The sequence below is a fragment of the Phoxinus phoxinus genome, assembly GCF_949152265.1.
Source record: "Phoxinus phoxinus genome assembly, chromosome: 1".
In the NCBI taxonomy this organism is placed as follows: domain Eukaryota; kingdom Metazoa; phylum Chordata; class Actinopteri; order Cypriniformes; family Leuciscidae; genus Phoxinus; species Phoxinus phoxinus.
Window position 1 is genome coordinate 21,432,107 of NC_136876.1, and position 25,699 is coordinate 21,457,805.

General features: G+C 38.1%; 1 protein-coding gene across 1 annotated transcript in view; it reads right to left on the bottom strand.

Moving 5' to 3' along the window:
* The window catches only part of LOC307010557 (sodium channel protein type 4 subunit alpha B-like), a 46,223-nt gene extending 26,394 nt beyond the window's left edge, over nt 1-19,829 (bottom strand). Inside the window, 1 exon segment of the mRNA XM_079635344.1 lies at nt 19,699-19,829. The gene's annotated coding sequence lies outside the window, so the exon portion shown is untranslated.
* Nucleotides 19,830-25,699: the final 5,870 nt, after the last annotated feature.

Sequence of the window (25,699 nt, forward strand, 5' to 3'; positions counted from 1 at the left end):
TTGTTAAAAAAGATTTCTATTTTGAATGAATGCTGTTCTTTTTCATCATAACTGTTTCCAACATTGATAATAACTGAGCATCAAATCATCATATTATAATGATTTCTGAAGGATCCTGTGACACTGAAGACTGGAGTAATGATGCTGAAAATGTAGCTTTGCATCACAGCAATAAATTATATTTTAAAGTATATTAAAATAGAAAACAATTATTTTAAATTCGAATAATATTTAGAAGCCTATCATCTTCGAAAGAAATAAAACGAGCCAATGGCAAGGAAATGCCATGGGTCTGCGGGATTTGCATAGCGTAACTTAGCCCCACCGCGTGGGTATAAAAGGGAGGACGCCACAACATGCAGATATGTTTTCGCTTCGGATCCAAGAGCATTCTTCACTCCACAAGCCATTCTGAGATCATCTCTCTTCACAAAATTCGCTGAGATTCTTCAGGTGTTGGTGTGACGGCGAATTCCAGCGAGCTTCACATTGCCTGCCGATCTGCGCAGTGGTCTGCCAGTCGTGTGTCTCTCCCTGGGTGCTTCAACACTGCTGTTTGAGTTTTATTCTCTCTAAAAGAGCCGCACGCGGCACATCTTTTTAAAGACGTCTACCCGTGTATTTCTGGGTGCGATACACAGATTAAATCAGCTGATGGGCACGGACGCTGTCTGATGTGTTTGGGCAAATGCGCAGATAATCGGTTTGGGCAAATGCGCCACAATCGGTCCCGCCACTCTCGCCCTCCTCTGTCACAGAGTTTTTGGATGACAGTGCGCACCGCTCGCGGGCCTCGCCACTCTCGTCCCCCTCTGTCGCCAGACCCCTGGCAGAGCAGGCACCCGTGGAACGCTGGTCCTTCCCTGGCCACCTCTGTCAGGACTCGGCTAATGACCATGCCCCCACACAGGGCCGCTATGCCACCCATGTCCGGGCCGGTCATTCTGCGTCGCTGCACCACCGAGGGGACGTCTGTGGTTCGCATGACCCCGCTGGGACAGTTCTTGGGAGCCTGGCTAGAGCTTCCCAACCTGTCCTGCTGGGTCGCCCGAACCATCAGGCTCGGCTATGCGATTCAGTACGCACGGTCTCCTCCCTGCTTCAGGGGAGTCCACTTCACTATGGTCGGTGGCAATGCCCCTGTCATTAGAGCGGAGGTCACCACCCTACTGGCGAAGGGTGCGATTGCTACTGTCCCTCCAGCCGAAATGATGTCTAGCTTCTACAGCCCCTACTTCATTGTTCCCAAGAAATCCGGTGGGTTACGACCAATCCTCGACATCCGCGACTTGAACCGGTCCCTTCACAGGCTGCCGTTCAAGATGCTCACGGCCAAACGCATTTACGAATGTGTGCGGCCACAGGATTGGTTTGCAGCGATCGACCTGAAGGACAACTACTTTCATGTCTCCATTCTTCCTCGACACACACCGTTTCTATGGTTTATTTTCGAGGGGCGGGCATACCAGTACACGTTTTTTCCAGTCAGGCTAACCGTGTCTCCTCGCGTCTTTACGAAGGTCGTCGAGGCAGCCCTTGTTCCACTATGGGAACACGGGGTTCGCATCCTGAACTATCTCGACGACTGGTTGATCCTAGCTCACTCTCGAGACCAGGTTTGCGAATACAGGGACCTAGTGCTCTGGCACCTAGCTCGTCTGGGCCTTCGGGTCAACTGAGAACAGCCTGCCGGACGCCAGGCGATGCGGCGCTCCCGTTACGGGCAGCTCAGAGATGGGTGGCAGTTCTTTCCAGGAAGTGGTTGCATGGCCACTCCCTCCCCTGGGAGGGCCGGGGGAGAATCTCTTCTTCCAAAGAACTGTCATTCCCATATCTGAGTCCCCAGAGGGCGCGGACAGCAGTGTGCGCCACTTACGAGCCTCACCACTCTCGTCCCCCTCTGTCGCCAGACCCCTGTCAGAGCAGACCCCCGTGGAACGCTGGTACTTCCCTGGTCTCCTCTGTCAGGACGCGGCCATGACTGTGCCCACACCCGGGAAGCAATGCCTCCCATGTCCAGGCCCGTCATTCCGCCACGCTGCTCGGGGTTTGCATCCTGAACTATCTCGACGACTGGCTAATCCTTGCTCACTCTCGAGACCACCTAGCTCGTCTGGGCCTTCGGGTCAACTGGGAGAAGAGCAAACTTTGCCCCGTGCAGAGGATCTCTTTTCTCGGTATTGAACTCGACTCAGTCGCCATGTGCACGCAGCTTACGAGCAATGGGCGCAGTCACTGCTGACTTACCTGAGACAGTTTGAGGTTAAGAGTGCGGTTCCACTGAAGGTTATTTCAGAGGTTCCTGGGGCATATGGCATTCACAGCCGCAGCAACGCCGCTCGGATTGCTTCATATGAGACCGACCATATCGAGTCCCAAGGTGGGCATGGCAACATGGTACCAGTTACTCCGACCTGCCGTCAGACCTTCACCCCGTGGACGAAGCTCAGCTTTCTACGGGCCAGAGTGCCCCTAGAACGAGTTTCCAGACATATTGTTGCCTCAATAGAAGCCTCCACCACGGGATAGGGCGTCATGTGCAATGGAGATGCTGTCGCGGGCTCCTGGACAGGACCCCAGCGCCTTTGGCATGTCAATTGCCTCGAGTTGCTGGCAGTACGTCTCGCTCTGCACCACTCCATGCGCTGCTCAAGAACCAGCACGTACTAGTCCGATCAGACAATACCGCGACAGTAGCGTACATCAACTGACAAAGTGGTCTATGCTCCCGCCGTATGTCGCAACCCGCCCGCCACCTCCTCCTATGGAGTCAGAAGCATCTGAGGTCGCGTCGAGCCAAATAGTCGCAATTAAGTTACATATATTGACCTAACAAGTAACCTGTTTTAACCGTTTTCAAACTTACAATTGACAAGGCCATTGTTTTGGCTTGATCTTAGCTCTGATTGGGTGAGGAGCACGGTTCCTACGCTTAAAAGCTCTCGACAAATTGAAGAATGCTACTCAGACTGTGTGCTGAAGTTTGTGGGACGTTTTTTTACTTCTGGGTCCAGCTGGACCAGGATGAGACCCTGCCCCCTCAAGAGTAACAAAACAATTCAGCACACAAAGACTCGATTGAAGGCGATTTTCCACTTTAAAAGATTTGCCCCAGACAACTCTCTCTGTCAAATGTAATCACTAAATGAGAAGAAACACCATAGTGTTGAGAACTGTCATTTATAAGACACTCATGCATCTAATTATAAAATAACAAAGTTCTGATTTTAATATTGCATCATGTTATAATTACAAAACAACATTTATCATCATAATTTGAATATATTTTCTAGTGATAGCTTACATTTCTGTACCTGTTCACAAAAATCATTGGGTTCTTTTATGTGAAAAATCAATCAAATTGCATCACTATTGTTCAAGTGGCCCCATTCCAGTCTTTTTGCAGACTCCACATACCGGCTTAACTCTCAGCAAGGCAGTGACTCACTGCACATGAACGTACATGGAGTAAAGAGCACTGGTAACTTCCCATAAGTTGTGTTTTGGTGCCAATTTCACCCAGCAGGGAGCTGCTTATCAAAAAGAAAAAAAGCCTTTCTTACATTTTCCCCGTAACGGTTTTTTAAATACATTCTGTAATTCAATTGCATTTGATCACAGATCACTCACCGACCATCTGATAAATACTGCACACAAAAATATCAAAACAGCAAGGCCCAATCTGTCTCTACAGTGAAGGTCAAAAAGTCACATTTGCCTTGATCCAAGAAATATATTTATCCCCAAAAAAAATAAAAAATAGGGATGTGATCTAAACATTTTGTTTGATACCAATCATTATTTATATTTTGAAGCAATATCTGATATTAGATAATAATGTGAGACTCATTACAAAACAAAAATGCTCACCCTAAAGGGTTAACTCAGGGGCCCACACAGAAGAAAATTAATAGTTGAATAAAGTTGTTATTTTGGGGGGTTTTGGGGGCACAAAAAGTATTCTCGTCGCTTGATAAACTTATGGTTGAGCCACTGTAGTCACTTAGACTATTTTAAACATTGTCTTTACTAACTTTCTGGGCCAGCAAGTTTCAATTAAAATAGAAGCCTATGGAGGAGTGAGACAGCTCTCAGATTTAATCACAAATATCTTCATTTGTGTTCTGAAGATGAACGAAAGTCTTACGGGGTTGGAACAACATGAGGGTGAGTAATTACTGACAGAATGTTTTTATTTTGGGGTGAACTAACCCTTTAATATGCATTGCATGCATGCAAACAACACACAACCATGTTCCTATACAATGGAAAACTGATTCTCATTTTAAAACAATCTTTTCTATTCCACATCCATTTAACAAATGTGGACTTGTGAGGAAAAATGTTCCAACAGTTAAATAGACAAAACTTTTAACTTTTCATGTAACTAAGAACAGAAACAAAATGCCTATGTCTAAATAAATTTACCAGACGAGTAAATATTTTATTCGTATAAAAGGTCGGTCGACTAAAAATAATGTACACCACATGATCACGTTGATGTAAATTATCGCCATATTGCACTTAAAGCTGTAGTCCACAGTTTTTCCTCTTTGTTTTTCCTCTTTTCCTCAATAATTGCATTTCTGATCGAAATCTGCAATTGCAGTTATTCGCGGAATTATTAACTTTATGAGTTGTGCTTCGGCACGGCACAGCACGGATGAATCCAATGTTTTGAGGAGAACGTGCGGCTGTCAGTCGCCACACCGGTTTGGATACTGTCATTCGCAATCACAGATTATACTTTTTGGAAGTATGACCATGACCAACATAATAATTTTCACCGGAAAATGTCATCTGAACAAGTAGTAACATTCACTGTTCTGACCAACTAAGGGGAAAAAAATCATTGCATTAAATTGCGCTGATTAAATCTAACGATCACTTATCATATCACAAAACCGTGCAAAATACTTAGTTCTCAAATTGTTATGTTAACAACATCAGCATTGACTACATTTAATGCCCTTCCGATATTTATCCTTGTTTCCGCATGGGCCCGGTTGCAGTCTCTTTTTTTCTGTAGCCACTCCGAAGTCTTTTGGATTTTACATCGGGAGAATCTCCAGTTGTCACTGGTGATTGTCATTTGAACCTTTCTGGATCCGCCATCAAATTGAAAAGTTTAATTCTATGAAGTGCTGTGAGAAAAGGCTATAAATCTCCACCTCCAACATCCTCATACACAATATAGCCTACTAGCCGAGACTCCTTCTTTATGTGTAAAGATGTGACGTAATGATGCAAAGATATGCTCGAATTTCCAGCAGAAAACCACCAGTACCACTGGAATTAAAAACATTAATACAAGCTTACCGTTTTTAATCGAGCTAAGGCAAGCACTAGCAGATAGTTTTGAACACTGGCTGGATATATACTTGCTCAAACATTTATTTTGGATAATTTTTAACCCAAAAAAGCTACGGACTGCAGCTATAAATTTAAAAAGTATTCTCTGATATTGAAATGGCAGATAATATATTGTGCATTCCTAGTCATGTTGAAAGTCAAAAGTCTGACCTAATCTACAGTATGATATGGTATTAAAAAATGCTATTGAACCCCAATATTTTTTGAACCCCAATAAATAAAAATGAAAAATCAATAATTGCAAAATGCATAATTGTCATAATAGAAATAATACCTACATTTCATATAGGTTGTGTGACAGACATAATGTCCAATGTTTGGTGATACCAAAATCTTTTAGTCACTAAATGTGCTTAGACCATTTATGGTTCTCTTTTGACACGCTCTGGAATCTTCCCACTGATCCATGTGCTGGGTGTTGAGACCTGTGTTTATGCCGCTCCTTAAAGCACTGGTCAGGGTCATTCCACTGTTACATAACACAGACTCACCTGTTCTGACAGGAATGTGTCTCTAATGAGGCCTATTATGTTCGGAATGACTGCCGGTGATTCATATAGCTGTCGCCTTCTGGCAAACAGGTGTTTGGGTTCTTCAGATTGTGCTTAAGGGAATTTAAATTATATGGGGAATTTTTTATGATTTAGAGTGTGGTTCTGTGCAGTTGGGAGGGACCGAAGCTGAAGACTCATGCGGTACCTCAGCAGCTGCTGTAGGCCATCACCCCGTATGGCGTCGGGTTACTGGTGACTCTACTCATTCCTGTCGTGTGCTTGCTCGCTTACATTGTGCCGATGAACAAGCCTCCTGATAAATTCCTCCCGCCCACTGCTCTATCATTCTGCGGGGTCAATCTGGCTTTTACTCGTGCAGAATTGAGAATGAATGGGAAAAATTCACATGAGAAGAGGAAATGCTTCCATCGCAATATGATTGGCTGTTCAAACAATAAATCCGGCCTCTTATTTTTGTGCACATTCACCATTAGTGAATCAGTCCGAATGAACAAATAATTATGTTAATGTTAAGACTGAATAAAAAAGTAAATAACTCACCCACTTTATGTCATGTCAAAATCACCTGAAATGACTTGAAAACGTGATCTGTGAAGGTTTTTTAGTGAGCTTGGTGAAATTAAACATCTCTGTGTCTGTTAAACTCATGACACCTGCAGTGTTTACCGAGCTTCGATGACTGATTATCTAAAAATAAGTTGACTATAAAAAAGAACAGCTGAACATGAGCTCACAAATAAAACATGTAATCTAAAATGTGTTACTTTTTTGATAGTGTGAATAATGTTTATTTGTAACATTAAGTGTAACTGGAACATGAATCTGGACTTTGCCTCCTCATTTCAGAACAAAATTGTACACCACTATTATATATACACAGTATACTGCACACTTTTGTCCAGGACAAACTGCAGCTCATAATGTCTCTTTTAACGTTCTGTTTGTGTTCTTCCTCTGACTAATCAAAATGTAGACAACAGATTCCCTGCAGTGCAGGTGAAAGTTTTAGTTTTGCCCCTCCTCAAATGCCTCCCTGAGCCCTTTGCTGCAAGTCCACACTTCCACACTGTCTGCATCAGTGTGGGCTTGGTAAAAGGCCACATCAAGGATAAATAACGACCTTCTGAAACCTAAAATGTCAAATGGGACACTCTACAATGTTCTACAACGGCCTGCAAATGCACATTAAGTGCTCCGATTGGGACAGGGCTTTGGAGTTGACTGTAAACCCGTTAGATTGGGTTACATGTACAGGACCTCAACTGTTCACTCCTTCAAACATGCTCCTGTCAGGTTATTTTTCATCTCAGGCTGCCAGAGATGGATGATGACTGATATTTCCCCACAACTATTGTGCTTTAATGTGCCAATCTGGTTTCCTGGACTTACACACACTTGGGTTTGCACTTTCTCCCTCTCTTCATCGGTCTCTCTCTCAAAAGAGAGATTGAGAGTCAGAGGGGCAACAACAGAGTCTGAATAACAACTAGAAGACTCTCTGAATATAAGCGACATGCTTTTTAGAAAGGAAAATGTAAAACAGTAAAAATATTTTTTTATTGGGAGATTTAATAAATTATGTAGCCTATGATTTACTGCCATTGTAAGAATGATATGTAATCAAAAAGTAACTGTAGTGTGCTTATGAGAATTTTAAAATGTAGTATGATCCATTTACACAAACTTATTTTTTGGAGTCTGATTTCGTAATCCAGATTACACATCCATTACTACCCAGCAGTATTATATATATATATATATATATATATATATATATATATATATATATATATATATATATATATATATATATATATATATATAATCCAGATTACATGTCATCCATTACTACCCAGCAGTATTATATATATATATATATATAAAAATATGAGTGTTTTATAATAAAAAATATGTTACATTTTTTTAAGTAAGATTTTATTCATAAAGTTATAAAATTGTATTAATAAATAGTAATCTTTTGTCACATTATAAATATTTTTACTTTCACTTACTATCAATTTAATGCATCCTGAATAAAAGTACTACACATAAACATATATTCAAAAATCTCAATATTCCGATTCTTAGATGCATACACCTGACTACACTACACAGTCACACATTATAATTATATAAATAATATGTCATAGCAGTTTCCTTTTATCTCTTTTAAAGGAATGGCATAAACAGATTGTCCCATCAATGGTTTTTAAAGGATTGTGTCACTGTCAGACTTAGTGACAGCCAACCGGGCCACCAGAGCTCACAGTCAGCAGATCAGAGACACGATTCCTGCTTGTGCAGAATCGCTATGCACCATATACTGCGAAGCCAGGGGGCCCGAGCTGAGACCTGAGAACTAGAGTCTCCCTGACACAGACGCAATCCAAACAGGCCATTAAAGTCTGATACATCCAACCTAACAATAAACAGACAGGAGTGAAGATCCAGATGGCAACATGTTCAACAAGTGTTTTCACCCGGCAGACCAAGGCATTAGTTATATAGGGCCAGTGTAGGGTCAATGAGGATACGGACTGTGCTGATAATGCCACAGGAGCACAAGGTCGAAACTGGGTCAGTAACATCTAGTGTTTTGCCATGTAACATGGCCTTCCAATTATAAAAAGCTGCTGGAGATCATACCAGTCTCAACACAACATTTTGATTTTAGTCAAAATACTGTAAAGTCTTGAAATGCCATCTTCACTAGGATGGAGCAAATGTAACCTGAGTAAAGCGATAGACGGGACAAAAAAAAAAGGAAAGTGATGAAATGGATAAAATGTAAGTTAGAATGCACAGACATTGGAATTCTACTGTTAAAGAATTCAAGCCAATCCAACTGACTTTATAAAAGTTACGCACATTTTCATGGTCACCACAGTTTCATTCCCACCATATTTCAAATGATGTATAGTTTTATGTATATATACATTTTTGTATATATTATACATATTTTGATGTATATGTACATTTTAAATATTTTTGGGAAAAATGGAAGTTGGCTCTTTTGCCAGTTCCTTTGCTAAGGCTAATTTCACAGATAGCATTTTACAGAATGTATAAATATACACAATTAACACTAAGTTTTTTGTAAACAAGTAAAAAAAAAAAAAAAGTTGGGTGGAAATAACACTTAATATTTGATTTAATTCCAAACGCATAATATTTGGAAAACTATAAATTAAACTAATAAATTAAACAAATATTATTAAATTACTAAATAAAACTAACTAGAACTAAAAATTAAATGTATTCTTTTTATTTCAATACTAATATTTTTATATTAATATTGTAATGTATATATACCGGTATAATATATCATTTTCATACAATATATCTTGAAATGGTTTGTTTATTTTATGCTTTCTTAGTTTGAACATGTTATAATTCATATTTTTTGGATGAATTTTTATATTTTTATATTAAGGTAAATGGGATGCATGTGAAAAATAGCTCAAATAAATTGTGACGGTCTGGTAAAAAGTAAAAAAAAAAAATGCTTAAAAGTTGAAATCATTTAGCCCATAGAACATAAAAGAAACACCCATTTCTCTGCATCTGTATTCATCACAGCAGAACTTCAATTTACATACAGCAGATAAGGGAAACATATAGATGAGTTAAGGAGATACTAAATGTAGCCTATAAAATATGCAGTAGTTCATTCACATTGACAGATCTGCACTGACTCAGGACGTGCCACATGAGGGAGGGCAGAGCAGGGCAGTGAGCAACACTAGACTGTCTCAAAGAAACAGGTGTTTGTTCCGGAAACAAAGTTGCATGGCTTTAGGTCTTTGGCTCTATTGCAAGGATCATTTGAGAGGCATTGAAGGAAACCACAGGCACGTACCATTTCAAAGGGTGAGGTAGGGGTGAGGGGAAGAGGGGAGGTTTCAAAACAGGATGTTTGTAGAGAGGTGCCGATGTACCATATCATGTGGGGGACTGACGGCAGACCATATTTCAAGCCTCTTACACATTCTCAGTCTCTCACAAATAAGAGATATGACATATGCAAAAGGGAGCACCAGTCAACTAGCAATATTGCAATATTATATCTGATTCCTCTACAAGGCTATTTTTACCAACACAGCAGAAATTGTAAACTGTCTGCTAAGTTCATAAATGTAAATGCAGATTCTATTCACTTATCCAAAGCACATTCAAAACAAAGAATACAACAACATAAGACAACAATCCTTTAAAAAAAGCTACAATAAAGTTCACCATTACATTGATAAAATAGCTGTCCTCGTTTCTCCAACGTGAAATTACTTCTAAGCAACAAAAAAAAAAAAAACTTGCTCTGTCAGGGAAAATACTCAGGTAGCTCTCGCACTTAACTTAATGCCTAATTTTAGCAAAGCAAAAGACTGCATGAAATGGCTTGATGAGCACAGTTTTCTGTCCAGTGTTGACATATTTCTATTAAAACAAGAAGTTTGGGTTAGGCATATACCATCATTTAAAAGTTTGGCATCAGTAAGATAAAAAAAAAAATGTTTAACACTTTTTCATTTAGCAAGGACATATCAAATTGATACATTTGACAGTTAAGACATTTATAATATTACAAAATGTCGCAGTTTCCAGAAAAATAGTAAGCTAAGCAGCACAACTGTTTTCAACACTGATTATAATTAGAAATGTTTATTGGGAACCAAATCAGCATATTACACTCTAAAAAGGCTGGGTTGTTTAAACCCATGTTTGGGTCAAATATGGACAAACCCAAACATTGAAAAAAAAATTAGTTACATTTTTAAACCAAACGGTTGGGTTTGTCCATATTTGACCAAAACATGTGTTGAAACAACCCAGCATTATTTAAAAATCATGTGACATTGAACTGAAAACTGGAGTAATGATGCTGGAAATTCAGATTGGACATAAATTACATTTTTAAAATTGATTAAAATAGAAAAAGCATGTGATTGGACAAAAGTCTGTGGAGTCCAAAATGAGTCATCAATATTTTGGTCATGAGAAATACATCGAGCACAAAAGGGAACCGTCATCAGCTTGTTAGAGTACATTAGCATAGCCTCAAAGCTAACAAACGAGGACCAAGAGACACTAAACTGTCTTTAATGGATGACAAGTGGAAAATAACAGAGAAGCAAAAACTAGCTGACTAAAACAATATTAAAGAATACACAACTGGACCTACGAATTAGTTCTGACAGTGTTCAGAGATGACTTACAATGAAAAATGTCTCCGCTTGTTCAAGTCATGACGATGGGAGCTTTTTTGAGCAAGCATTACAACAGTGTTCATGACAACACTTTGTCACAGCTACAAGTGGGCACTATACTAGTCCATCACCCCACCGCCGCTGGGTCGCGCAGCCTCAACCGGTCTCTCAGATATGAAATACAGTACCGTTCATCCATCAGCGGCCTGTCATAAAACCACTCGTAGCTCTGATAAAGGGACGCCATAATGTGGTTTTAAAGGGCCTTGGACACAGACAGCTTTTACTAAAGTCTCTCAGTCTCTATCTTCTGGTTCTCTTTCACATGCATCGCATTGTGTTCTCTTTCTTTTTTTCCCTCTCTCGTGGAGTCATATCTCACTTCTACTCCAGCACACTTCAACACCCTGACGCTTGCCGATCGCCTCGTGTCTAGCGTCCTCACCTTGTGCGATTGCAACGTGCCGGAGCGAAATACCCCACATATGAATTCAGATCTATAGTCGCTGTCCTCAAATCCTATTCTTGAACATTTAATGAGGAAAGCGAAACCATGTCAAGATCAACAGCGTCAGGCGAATTCTGCTAACACTGCACTGATACTAAGAAAGGACTCCAGCAATGTTAGGGACATGGCAGTATCCCCGCTCTCCTCTCCAGTGACCTCTGACATTACGAATCACTCTAACAACAGCTATTCTGCTCTTTCTGATTATGTGAAATCATTCTCATTTAGCTGCTTGAGGATGTGACAGACCTATGTAACTACACTACATCTTTCTCTGTGGCAAGGCAATGCTGGTAACACATTATTCAAACACCAAAACATGCACGTCCGTTTCTCTTCGTTTCGCAACAGTAGCTCTACATAAATTTTGTTGCAATTTTATCTGTGCGCCATTATCTGTGACTGTGATGGCCGTATGATTAAGATGTTTTGTGCTTTTCGTCATTGGAAAATAAAACTCTGGTTTCTAATGTGGTCTTCATCTCACAACTTAATTGGTGCTACACACACACACACACACACACACCGGTTTCCACGTTTTATGGGGATATTCCATTGACGTAATTGCTTTAATACTGTACAAACTATATTCTGTCCCCTTATTACACTAACCCTGCCCCTAAACCTACCCATCACACAAAACTTTTGCATTGTTACATTTTCAAAACACTTAATTTAGTCTGATTTATAAGCTGTTTTCCTCATGGGGACCAAAAAAAATTCCCATAAGGTCAAAACCTGTATTACTATCCTTATAGGGATTGTGGCGAGCAGGATGAGGCCGAGGGCCGTGAGAGAACGGCTCGAGGCCGGTGGCGTGATTGATAATGAGCGACACCTGCGCGACGCACCGGTCTCGTATCTCGCACAGAGGAGCGGAGGCATAAAAGGAGGAGCTACTCCAGTGAAGGAAACGAGAGGACCAGGCCTGGATTTATGTTGCGTTTTGTTTCCGTTTTATTATTTGTGGCAGCAGTCGTCCGTGAGGGACTGCTGCTTTTACTTTAGTTTTGTATTTGTTTATTTTATTATTAAAGTATGTTGAACGTTCGCCAGTTCCCACCTCCTTTTTCCATAACAACGAACTGTGTTACAGGGACATTTAGTCCTCATGACGTAGGGAATACCAGTTACACACACTCACAACTCTCCTTGTCTCTTCAGAAATGTTATCAGGGTTAGGCACTCAAATGTCTCAATGGCTTATCATTCTGATAGACCCGCCGGGACTGTATTTCTCCAATTTCAGTTCTAGCAGCCAAGCAACCATGAGAATCAAGACCTTACCCAAGCAGCCAAGAACACACTAAACTCTAAGGCTAAACTCTACTGCTGTGACAAGCAGGGATCACTTTACATCCAATCAATCATGCAACCCAGATTTTTATTTTCCGATGATGAAAAGGACAAAACATTTCAATCATACGGCCATCACACAGTCACAGATAATGGCGCACAGGAACACACACTAACAGACCTGCAGAGTTTTTTTTTTTTTTTTTTACTTTGGGGTTGGTAAGAAGTCGCTTATGCTCATTGAGGCTGCATTTGTTTAATCAAAAATACAGTAAAAAATAGTAATAATGTGAAATATTATTACAATTCTAAATAAATGGATTCTATTTGAATATATTTTAATGATCATTTAGAAATCATTATAATATGATGATTTGATGCTCAAGAAACATTTATTATTATTATTATCATCAATATATAAAACAGTTGCTGCTAAACATTTTTTTTGAAAATCTTGATAAATTTTTTCATGATTCGTTGACGAATAGAAAGTTAAAAAGAACAGTATTAATTTGAAATAGAAATCTTTTGTAGCATTATAAATGCCTTTACTGGCAGTTTTGATCAATTTAAAGGGATAGTTCACCCAAAAATTAAATTCTGTCTTTATTTGGCTCAAGTTGTTCTAAAACTGTAAACCTGATTTTCTTTCTTCCGTTGAACACAAATATTTTTTTCATACATACGAAGTTAATGGGGTCCAACAACTTTTTGGTTACAGACATATCAAAATATCTTCTTTTGTGTTCAACAAAACAAATAAATTCATACAGCTTTATAAACATCTTTAGTAAATGATGGCATTCATTTTTGGGTGAACTATACTTTTAAAGGCATCCTTGATGAGAAAAAAAAACATTAACATTGATCTTTAAAAAATCTTACTGACCCCAAAACTTTGAAGGGTAGTATATGTTTACACTCAAATAAAATCAATCATCAGGTTTTTTAAAAACTTGTGGAGTTCATGGAACTCGAGTGTTGCTGTTATTTAAGCAGAAGAGGGGCAAACCAAATACTAAGACTTCTTTAATTAAATTGTCACTCAAAATGTTAGGCTCATAACATAATTAACAATAACACCATTTTAAAAATGGTGTTAAATTAGAAAATATTATCACTTGCACAAGCGGTCTCTGACTTGGGACCCCACTCTTCATTTCTACCAATAAGGAATGTGAATGATGAATGTGTCTTCAATGTCAGCACAGCCAAAAATGTGTGGGCATAAGATCTGAGGCTTCCAAGAGGGAAATGTATACCATTAATGCATCTTTATTAAGTAATCATGGTATAGATTTCCAGTGCTGAAGGGCAGCGTAGGAAGTGATGATCTGCCTTGTGCTAGGCATGCGTATGAGTTGAATGGGCAAACTAATTAAATCCAGAGGTGAGAAACTTCATCACCCCTGTGCCCCAGTCTCAAGATGTCCATGTATCGGAGTCATCTCATGACCCACTGTCCCTGACATGCTTTTGTGCTCCCAAACTGAGAAAACTGGACATCCTTTAAATGTCACAAACAGCCGATGGCCTGGCTTTTACCAGGGAAATATCTCTAAACAATGAATCTGTTGTTAAACCCTCCATTCCCACTCACAGCCAAGCCTGAGAAGCTGCCATGCTCTTTCAGAGTCAACACGGACGTCCAGCGAGCCTGCAGTCTGATGGCAGCGCAGGCGTCTCTAGGAAGCAGAGTCGGGACTTAAATGGAGTTTGGGCTGCTGACAGGTATTAATACGAGACAGAGACTCTAACCTGATCTGTGCGTCTAATGAAGGCCCGCGGGACAGGGGGTGACCTGGCCCCCCGAGATGTCTTGCTTTCTTACTTATGGCATAAGCCTGGCAGAGATGTCGCAAGCTTTGGTGGGGCCTGGCAACGAGTAGCAGGAGAGTAGATGATCGGGGAATGAAGGGACTAGAGGTTCAAGTCAAGAGCATGCATTTGATCCTCTCAGTTCCAGCAGATGAAGCCACCGACAGCGTAAAGACAAGACAGCCCACCATCTCACTTGTAAGATAGCAGGTGACCATTTAACAGATGAGTGCATAGTAGGGTTGCCACGATAGCAGAATTTCAGCAGTCAATGACCTGCCAATACAAATGTAATTCAACGATTCTTGATTCTAGTTTCAATACCATAGCAAACAGTAAAATTGAAAGCACACTAGCTATTAATTTTTTTTTTTAACTCCTGACCTTTGTTTTGTTCCCAATGAGCATTTTTTTTAAGTTCAGTTGCACAATCTTACTTACTATGATGAGGGCTTGGCTCATGAATATTAATTAGTTTATGTGAACGTTAACAACATTAGCAGCATGAACAAATACAATTACATTCATGAACCAAACCTTTGACAAACTATCAGAAATCACATTAATATGCTGATTTGGTGCTCAAGAAAGATTTATTTGTATTATTACTAAAGTTGAAAACTAGCCTGGTTCTACCAGACTCTCGTACATTTCTAGTACAGAGACTCTGGCCTCTCTCCATTGACAAGCGCTAACTTCCTCGAAGGCGGGTACTCTGTTGAAGTTTAAAACTATTGGATCAGCCCAGAGTCACTCTGGATCTGCCATAACCAATCGCTAACGTCTGGTCGTGACGTATGACGACTCAAACTAGCGCACACAACCTCAACGTCATCGTTCTCAGCCACTCCCTCTGTTCGCTGATTGGACCTGTAAAAAATTGACTGGAGAAAACTCAAGAATAGTCAAGTCCATTCATTTATATAGCGCTTTTAAAGGAGAACTCCGGTCAATTTTAACATTGAGCTCAATTTTTAGTAAATTTGGAGTGCTGTCAATACAGAGAACAACGACAAAAATCGGTGTTGCCTACACTGTGTTATCCTATTTTTAAAATTTGCACCCTATTGACTTGAATGGGGCAAGTTTTAAACCTGCTTTTATCCTCTTAACATATTTGATGTGTCATACAAGTGCCCAGCCATGTTGAGTGATTCCTTAAGAGTGAACACGAGTGAATCTGACTGCAGTAGATGTGAAAGATATGAATAAAAATGATGTTATATCAGCCAGCGCAAATACCTGTATTTAGTTCCTGTTTTCGGTCGAAGTCCAAAGTAGTCGATTGTCGAGTTCACGCGCATAGGTTTAGTTACTATGATCACGCGCGTGAACTCGACAATCGACTACTTTGGACTTCCACCGAAAACAGGAACTAAATACAGGTATTTGCGCTGGCTGATATAACATCATTTTTATTCATATCTTTCACATCTACTGCAGTCAGATTCACTCGTGTTCACTTTTAAGGAATCACTCAACATGGCTGGGCACTTGTAATGACACATCAAGGATGATAAGACTAAGAACTGGTTAAGTTTAAAACTTGCCCCATTCAAGTCAATAGGGTGTAAATTTTAAAAAGGGGATAACATGGTGTAGGCAACACCGATTTTTGTCGTTGTTCTCTGTATTGACAGCACTCCAAATTTACTAAAAATTGAGCTCAATGTTAAAATTGACCGGAGTTCTCCTTTAACAATGTAGATTGTTTCAAAGCTGCTTTACAGAGATAAACGTATAGTTTAAGGTAACAGATTGTTTTGGCTTTATATCGGTTCTTGAATAATGTTATTTTCCAGCTAAAGTTAGTTTTGATTTATCCACTTCCGTCGAAAGGCTAATTTGTTATTAAATTCTGGGCCGCTAAGACGACACCATTCTCTCTACACAGACTTTAAACGTGAACCTGTGAGAAACGCTGATGGCGCTCACGTGCGCATCAAGAATTGATTCTATAGTTAGGCCTATGTGCGTTTGAATATAAGTGCGCATGTTAGTAATTCCCTACAAACCAAGCCTAAACAAACTACTTGTCCTGCCTATAAATTTGAAACAGAATTTTATTTTATTACTACGGGGGAGATATGCAAATTTTCCACAAATTCTACAAAGAATACACCACAATCCCAGACGTTGTTCTGAAGGAAAATGAAAATTGAGCGGAAGTACGTAGGAGGGCGGAGCCAGGCTAGTTGAAAACAGCTGTGCTGCTAAAATTTCTTGTGAGAACTGTGATCGATTTTTTTTAGGGAAGTTCAAAATAACTCTTTTGAAATCTTTGAGATCAGAATCTTTGAGATCAGAAATCTTTTGCTACATTATATGTATTTGCTGTGACTTTTGATCAATATAATGCATCCTTGCAGAATAAAATTATTAATTTCTTTATAAAAACCTTAATTGTTACTTGTTACTATTGTTATTTAACAAATAAATTGTTTTGATTTGGCACAGAAATACCAGTATTCCCTAATCTATAGCCATAAAAATATATACCATAAACCAAATAATATTTTTTTAGGGTTTAAAGCTACATCCTTATGGTTACCTACTCAATTCTTTAACTACTGTAGCTACTTAAAAAAAAAAAAAACATACAGTAATTTAACATATTCAAACTGACCCTCAAATATATTCAGACTATTTGTGCTTGACTGCACAGTGCACACACACTTACACATTATGCCATCTGAGTTCAGCATGTCTGTAAACATAGTCCAGAGAGCCGGATGTCTCTGGAGGTGAATATGCTGAGAGACGCAAGGGGAGACAGAATGTCGGCTCTAATGGCCAGATCAAAGGGAACTCCCGCCACTAGTTTTACATGGACATCCTGCAGTGACATGAAACAGCCTCAGCCATGCAGTGAAATGAAATACCTGAGTCTCAATACCTTATCTAAGGACAGGGAGAGATAGTATATGTATATACAGGTCTGGTCAGCAGTTCAACATCTCAAAGTGTCTCCACAAATAAAGCTTGGCTATAAAAGATGAATTCTATATTCATGCTCAAGTTGTCTGGCAATGGTAAACAGCCTACACTCTGCTTAGCGTCGAGCCAACATCATCCCTGGACCATGGTTAAATCAATGTAACATATGGTTCCTAATCCTAGTAGCTTACTGCTCAAAAGGTTTGGAGACTTTCTCCATTAAAAAAAGTCACTCTATAGGCAAAGACAAACTACAAACAAAGACAAAAACAATTATTTCTTAATTAATACATTTTCAAGAGCAATTTACAAATTGCCTATTTCCAAAACGTTTTATATTGTTTTGTTTTTTTTAAATTACAGCTGGATTCTGTACTGTATGTAAAAAATAAAAATTACTAAATTAAAGTAAGAACAATAATAATAAATAGGGCCTACACTACCGTTCAAAAAGTTTGGGATCAAAAGATTTTTTCATAATTTTGAAAGAAGTCTCTTATGCTCACCAAGGCTGCATTTATTTGAACAAAGATGCAGCAAAAATAGTAATATTGTGAAATATTATTTAAAATGTTTTCTATTTGAATATTTTTTTTAAATGTATCCTGTGATGCAAAGCTGAATTTTCAGCATCATTACTCCAGTCTTCAGTGTCACATGATCCTTCAGAAATCATTCTAATACGGTGATTTGCTGCTCAAGAAACATTTCTTATTTTTATCAATATTGAAAATAGCTGTGCTGAAACAGAGATACATTTCATTTTTATCAGGATTATTTGATGAATATAACGTTTTAAAGAACTGTTTATTTGACAACAGTAGTGTAAATAGAAGCATGACAACACTGTCTCTTCTTATTCCTACTTTTATCAAGAATCATACTGCCACAGATTTGTGCATTATCACAAACAAAAACCGTACATTGTTAAAAAAAACTTTAGGATAACTTTTATCCTGTGTGTCCTCCTCTATAGGCTCTGATACAAATCAACAAGTCTGTAATGATGAGCTGTATAGGAATGTCAGCTGACACACCTGCCAAAGCCACTGTTTCCTCTCAACTGCTGTGCTCACTGCTCAGTACTTCATATCATTCATGCCAAACCAAGGCAGACCCACAAACATAGCTAAATAAGAGACATGGTACCCCACAAGCTGGGCCATATTGGTAGGGGTCAATAAGGAATAATAATATAGTGTTCTTCTATTCTAAGATTCTAGATTATGAATCTATTAAAAAAAATAGACTGAAACCTGTTTTTCACTTTAGGTACATGCAAAGCTGTGTCGAAGCATCAAAAAATACTGTGGAAGAAGCTGAAGCTCCAGAGATATGATTTAAAATCTTATTTCAGTAGGCTATATCAGTGCACTTTTCTCCAGACCATGCTAACAAAGTGACTGTAAGTGCATATGTAGATGAACATCATCTTTCAGAGCACTTCCGGCAGACAGTTGAACGAGGCAGAGTTCAGAGAGACTGTACTGTGACCTCTTCGGAGCAATCAGTGCCTCTGTGAATAATAATCTCTAGTTCTGCAGAAATTGTACTGAGCAAATGATTTATATATAAAGCGTCATTCAACTAGAATTGTTTACTTACAACACTGAAGGTGTAAAATATTAGCATATTGCTTTACAGAGAGCACTTATTTCAACCAATAAAGGTTCAGGAGGAGAACTTCTGTGTAAATGGCTATTCCAATAATAATAGAACATAATATGTCACAGCAACAGAAAAATTAAAGAAACTACTAAACTGACATGACAAAATTATACTTAGAATGTGTTCTAAAGCAACAAAAAAAGTAGTAAAAAGTTCATGACAGGTATAGCTCACATTTTGGACCAAGATACTATCTGGAAATGCTTTTATGCTGCATAAAAGCACAATACAACGATTATATTAAGGTCAAACTCTAATGGCAAGTTATTCAAGACTAATAAATTCAAGAGTAGCCTACTTTCAATCAGCTAACTTACTAAAAGCTGTTGCCAGTACAAGACGAGCATTAAAATTGCCAAACATTTGTTTCATTTTTTACCTTTCTCAGCAAGAATAAAAGGTTTTTCTTGTATCCTGGGTCCTTCGGCTAGTGTTCGTTCTAAATCCACGCTGAAACTTTTGCTGGTCTGGGAGAAAGTCCAGGCTCCGGGCAGCTGTCGCTTACGCACGGGTGTCTTGTATGAAACCTGAGAAACGCCTCAGGTAGGATCATCACTTCGCCTTAAACTTGTGACACTCTGCCAACTTCTCCCAACTGTCACACTCCTGGGGGATAAAAATTGGATTAAGACCAACCTAATGGTAGATTTTAAACATGATTATGGGTAATAAAGTTACGTTCACTATGTATACCTTAACACGCTGACAGGAGTGAAGAAGTTAAATTAAATAAGGCAGTTCTTGCGTTGTCATATACAGTAGATGGATGCACGAAATCACTTAGATAATTTTAATGAAACAAATTAACCACGGTTTAGAAATAAATTAAACAGCTGCATAAATTGTATTACTTCACAGGCAATCTGTCAACTGATTGCAACAACACCATGACCTGACATGATGAAGACTTTCTCGTTGCATGAGCACGCTGAAGATGATGTCCGGTAAGGAAATTATCCCGTTTTAAAAGGTAACCAAGTGCTTTCTGGGAGCACATTAATTTATGACCTCCTTGAAGTGCTACTATACAGCCAATACTGGACTCTCTTATTTCCAGTACGTAGCCTAGTGTTTTGTTCATGAACAACTCCATGTTTTCAACAAGTCGTTTACAAAGTGATGACTTTGAAGCATTTCATTGGTAGGACCCACTGAATATCCTAACTTCCTTGACTAAAGGAGTCGCAGTCTTGAGTCTGAACGCCCTTGGAGGAACTACAGTATATAAACGATACAGTATTCGTATTATACAGTATTCGTATATAAACGAATTTAACGAATGAAATCTGATTGAACTGAGACACTCTTTCAGCAGTCTCAAAATTATTTATTATTCACGCAAATTGTAATAAAAGATGACATTTTGGTCGTGATCGGTTGAGTGAGTGATCCAATTACACACATATTACACAAAAAGCCACCGAAAGAATCGGCGAATTCATTATTTTGAGGATTCGACTCACTTTCAATGAGATTAATCAAAATGTTCACATTTGAGAAACAGGTCTCATGAATGCTGACCATACTGATGTGAAAGTAATGTAATACGTTAATACAAATAGGCTATGTGGGCTATAATTGAGTGTAGCCTATAGGCCTAGAGGCTTTATAGAATTTGTCTTTTAGAGAATAGAAGAGTTCTGTTCACTTGTGCTAAGGGGTTCTTGGTGAAAGCGATTCAACTCCACTGGAAATACAAAGCACATTTTCACATGTTTCGCAATGTTCTATGAAGAAAGGCATTAAGTCATGATTTCGGAATATCTGAAGATGAAAACAGGAAATTAAATGAATAGACTGCATTCATGGATATGACGAGATCCTCTGTTCTATCTCTTCATTTGGTTTTGTGTGTGTGTTTCCAGAGGATTTCTGGAAGAAGCTAAATCTAGTGTAAGAATTTGCCGATACAAAAAGGCTTTGTATAGAATAGACTACATTATACACAACAATTCAGAGTTGTAATTCACAATGAAAAATTAGTAATGGACTAGACACCAAGTAGTCTGTGACATGATGTATTGCTATTCAGCATTAATTTAATATTACTTGAGAGGTCAAACAGATGTCAGGTTTATCATACTGTGAATTTTGCCATGCAAATTCAGTAAGGTCCTCTTCTTCTCCAAGCACGCTAGACAGCATATTGGGCGACCATCAACATAATATAATATAATTAATTTAAATTATTCATATTTTCAAAAAATAGCAATGGTATGGTGATTGGTATATGGTATGGTATGGTATGGTATGGTATGGTATGGTATGGTAATGGTAATGGTAATTGGTTTAAGTGGTAATGCATCTAAAGGAAACTAAAATAGTTATTTAAAAGTGTATATTGAGATATGACCTATGGATATGACTAACAGACTTGAGCTTGAACTCCATTCCCAGACAGAAGCTGTCAATCCACCTGTCTCAACACCTGCCATTTCATCTCATAATAGCCTACTGGCAGCACAATGGCTCAACCTACTGGTTATTTGTAGTAATACACAAGAACACTAGATTTGAGCATCAGGGCCCAGTTGTTCAACATTTTTTATCTGGATCAAAATGATCTAGATTTGGAAATCCCATGTTTTGCTATCCAGGATTAGGTAATCCATTTAACTTTTGTGCTGGTTTTTCAAAGCAAAATAAGATTTGATCACCCTGATCCAAATACACACTTTTTCAGATTACCAAATCCAGATTACCAGTGCTCCAAAAGGGGTTATATTTCACAATTGTAGGTTGTTAGCTATGTTAAGAAGAACAGGTAGAAGAATCAGAACTATATCAGACCCCTAAGCATTAAAGGGACATGGTGATGGAAAATTTATTTTAATGCTTTTGCGTTCTCTCACAAATACATTTTTTGTTCATTCGCGAAGAACTCAAAAGTTTTGAGTGTGAACACAAAGTGTATTAGGGAATGCAAAACATTTGCAAGAGAACACAACAATATTCAAATTAAGTTTGGTTTGATATTGACAGCTGTTTGGGGGATTATTTTATGGTGGCAAAATCTGTCTTTTTTCACTTTACTGTACTAAAAGACTTAACAAGTAATGTCTACTTCTAATGTATTACTTTAACAGTTAAGCTAATCAAGATCATTATATAAATAGAAATGTGTGCATATATGACATGATACATATGTTAATTGTATTTTTGATCAGTTTTAAAGTTTCAGTAAATTGTTGTTGCTGAAATCTTCAACTGGGATGAGGATAATCCTGATTTTTTTTTGGGATCAAAGGTATCCCAATCTTACTATAAAGTAAAAAAAAAAAAAAAAAAAACCTGACGATCTGATCCAGATCAAAACCAAGATTGGATTTTGTGATCTAATCTGATTTTTTGATCTAATCAATCTAATCAAATCTAATCAATCTAATCAAATCTAATAATTTTTATTTTGAACAACCCATTTTCAAGATTTAACCCAATCCGTTCACCGAAATCTGATCAGATTTGGCGATACTTTAAACAACTGGCCCCAGAACATTCAAGGGCTAAAGATATTTATTTTGGTTGAGAGGTTATATTGAGATTATCATTTTCACAATTTAGTAATAAAAACAGTCATTTATTTTGTGTTAACAGAAATTACAATCACAGCTCTTGATGTAACAGAGCACCATTTAAAACTTGATACACAGCCTACTTTATTTAATTTTTTTAAATAAACTGTCTTTAAATTGTCTTTAAACTGTCTAGAAATAGATAAAGAAAACAAAGCTTGGTTCAATCCTTAGGAGCCCAATTTATTAGGCTTGGACTATGTCATTATGGTGTCGTTTTATTTTAGCTTTTTTTCTCCCCCTTTTTAATATTTTGAATTAGTTTTTACTTTTGTATTTTCCGTTTTACATTTTAGGTAAAGTTTTAGTAATTTTGTCTTTTTGTCATATTTATTAAAATGTCTACAAGGTTGTTGTTTTTTATATATATTTTTATTTTTAATTTGAGTTATTGTAGTACATCAGTTAAAGTTAATAGAGAAATTTGCAGCTTTCACTTTCAATCCTCAAATAACTTTTCTCCAATTGGATAAACAACAGCATTAGCAGCTTAATCTGCATTAGCAGCTTCTACAATTAGTTAATGCTGCCCTCGTGTGGAGTACAGACAAAAAGACAGAAATTGATAAAATAATAATCTACCGTCAATGATGAGATTTGATCCAGATGTGTCAGAAGATCATTTTATAGTATTTTTATTGATAGTTTCCAAATAGTTTTTTCTATTATATTCTATTCTATTATATTCTATTATATTATATTATATTCTGTTGCTTATTTTGGTGAAGCCTGTAACTTGAATATTCAAGGAAATTGTTGCTGCTGCAAGTTAAATCACTCATCACAACATGTACATGCAGTGCATCATCCTACATTGTTCTTTCAGACAATAGTTTATTGAGTTATATGACTCATGGAATTATATGATTCAATATGTCAGGCACCTCGAGTTATATCAAGTTCTAGACAGAGTGAAGAAACAGACATTGAAAACTATGCACATACTTACATCCTGGAAACACTTCCTACCCTGTCAGTAAGAGTTCATGTAGGCTTAACAGCATGAAACCAGACACTCCCAACAGCCCTGCAGCTCTCTGTCTGGAGAGGGACATCCCACATAGGGAGACCGAGGGGATGAAATCACAACAACAGAAGAGGGTCCCGTGTCACAGCCGTGGTGATCCATACATGCAAACAGATACAGGATGAGTAGGAGTCTACACTCCACTCCTGCTGTGTTGTCTTATGAGATTCACTAAAGGCTTCTGGTACTTACACCACTGACAGACGGAGCGTGGATGGGGAAATTAGATTTTGAACATTTGAACATTTAATCTAGGAGGTGAGGTTCAGACAGAAAGTTGATCAATTGCAGGTCAGAAAGTGGTTACTTGGTTTAATTCACTTCTCTATACCTTCTGTATACACTGTGTTCTTCTGTCTGGATGTTTATTTTGAGCTTTCAGTGAAGTTATGGGCATGCACTAATCAGCAAACTTAGTCAAAAATAGATATTCATTGATATCTTAACATTTTTATTAAATTCTTCTTCTTCTGGTGAATACAGGTTCTGCCTTACAGGCAAGAATTTGCATTTTTTTTTCAGCCTGAGGCTTTTTTATTTCACTTATGGTGAGAAAGCAAGGGGGCCTTTACATTTGCCAAAAATATATATAAAAAAATTGTTATTAAAAATCAAACAAGCCCAGCTGAGAACAAGTAACCTAAAAATAATGTGTAACATTACTTTCTATAAAAAGTAATTAAGTAACACAATTAGTTGCTTTAGGGAGTAATGTAATATTGTAATGAATTATCCATAGTTTATTCCTTCATCTTGAGCAGGAGGTTCAGGGCCGAGTGAACAGGTGGATGCTGCTTCTCTTTTAAACTGTTGTTACTGGTGTCTGCTCCAGACGCCTGAATAACAGACATCAGGGGTTAAAAAAGCAAGAACGGCAAGCAGTTGCTGTTCACAGCCAAAAAACAAGACATATGTGTTTATCCTTAATAATTCCCTTGATCTTTTGAAACTCACAAAGACAGAGAGAGAAAATGGATTATAGTTACAGAAAATGATTAGTTGTTTTCTTAATCATTGTAGTTGGTGATTAAGTGAAATGTGTAATATTTTGAATTCTCCCATCGCAGATTAATATGCAGAGAGACAACTAAGTAAGACATGTTTTAAGAGGGTATACCCTCTTAAAAATAAAGATTACAAAATTAGGTTTTGCCAAACAATATAATAGAAGATCCATTTTAGGTTTATATCACTCCATTATCAATTTTATCACACACATGACATCACAGCAATAAGTAAATCAAGTACCTCCCAAAAAAATTTCTCGTCCGAGAAGTCGTTTCACGCGGATATATGTCACAGTAAGGAAGAAAAGACTATTGCAACTTCTGTTTCAAAGTACTCTTTAACGTTTTGGGTAAAGAACATTAGAATAATCTCAAGAACCTTTTTCCACTATAAAGAACCTTTTGTGCAATGGAAATGTCCCATGGATGTAAAAGGTTCTTCATTGAAACAGATTCCAATAAAGAACCTTTATTTTTAAGAGTGTAAAAAATAGTGCCAAAATCTCTAACTGAAAAGTTTGAGAGCATAATTATGAACTATAAACTGTTTGGTTCTCATCAATGTTAACATGCTAATACCACCATGCATCTGTCTCAGGCTGTTTGGCTTGTGAATACTTAATCTTTCCTGTCCTTGTTTGGAGGATAATGATGGGATGGACCAACCCTCTTGATGCAGTAGGGGAGCATTGAGGAGGGTATAAATCTTCTCAAAGTTCATTCTCATTCCTGTTTCCCATCTCACACCCTCCTGCTCTTCATCTTGGTGGAAGA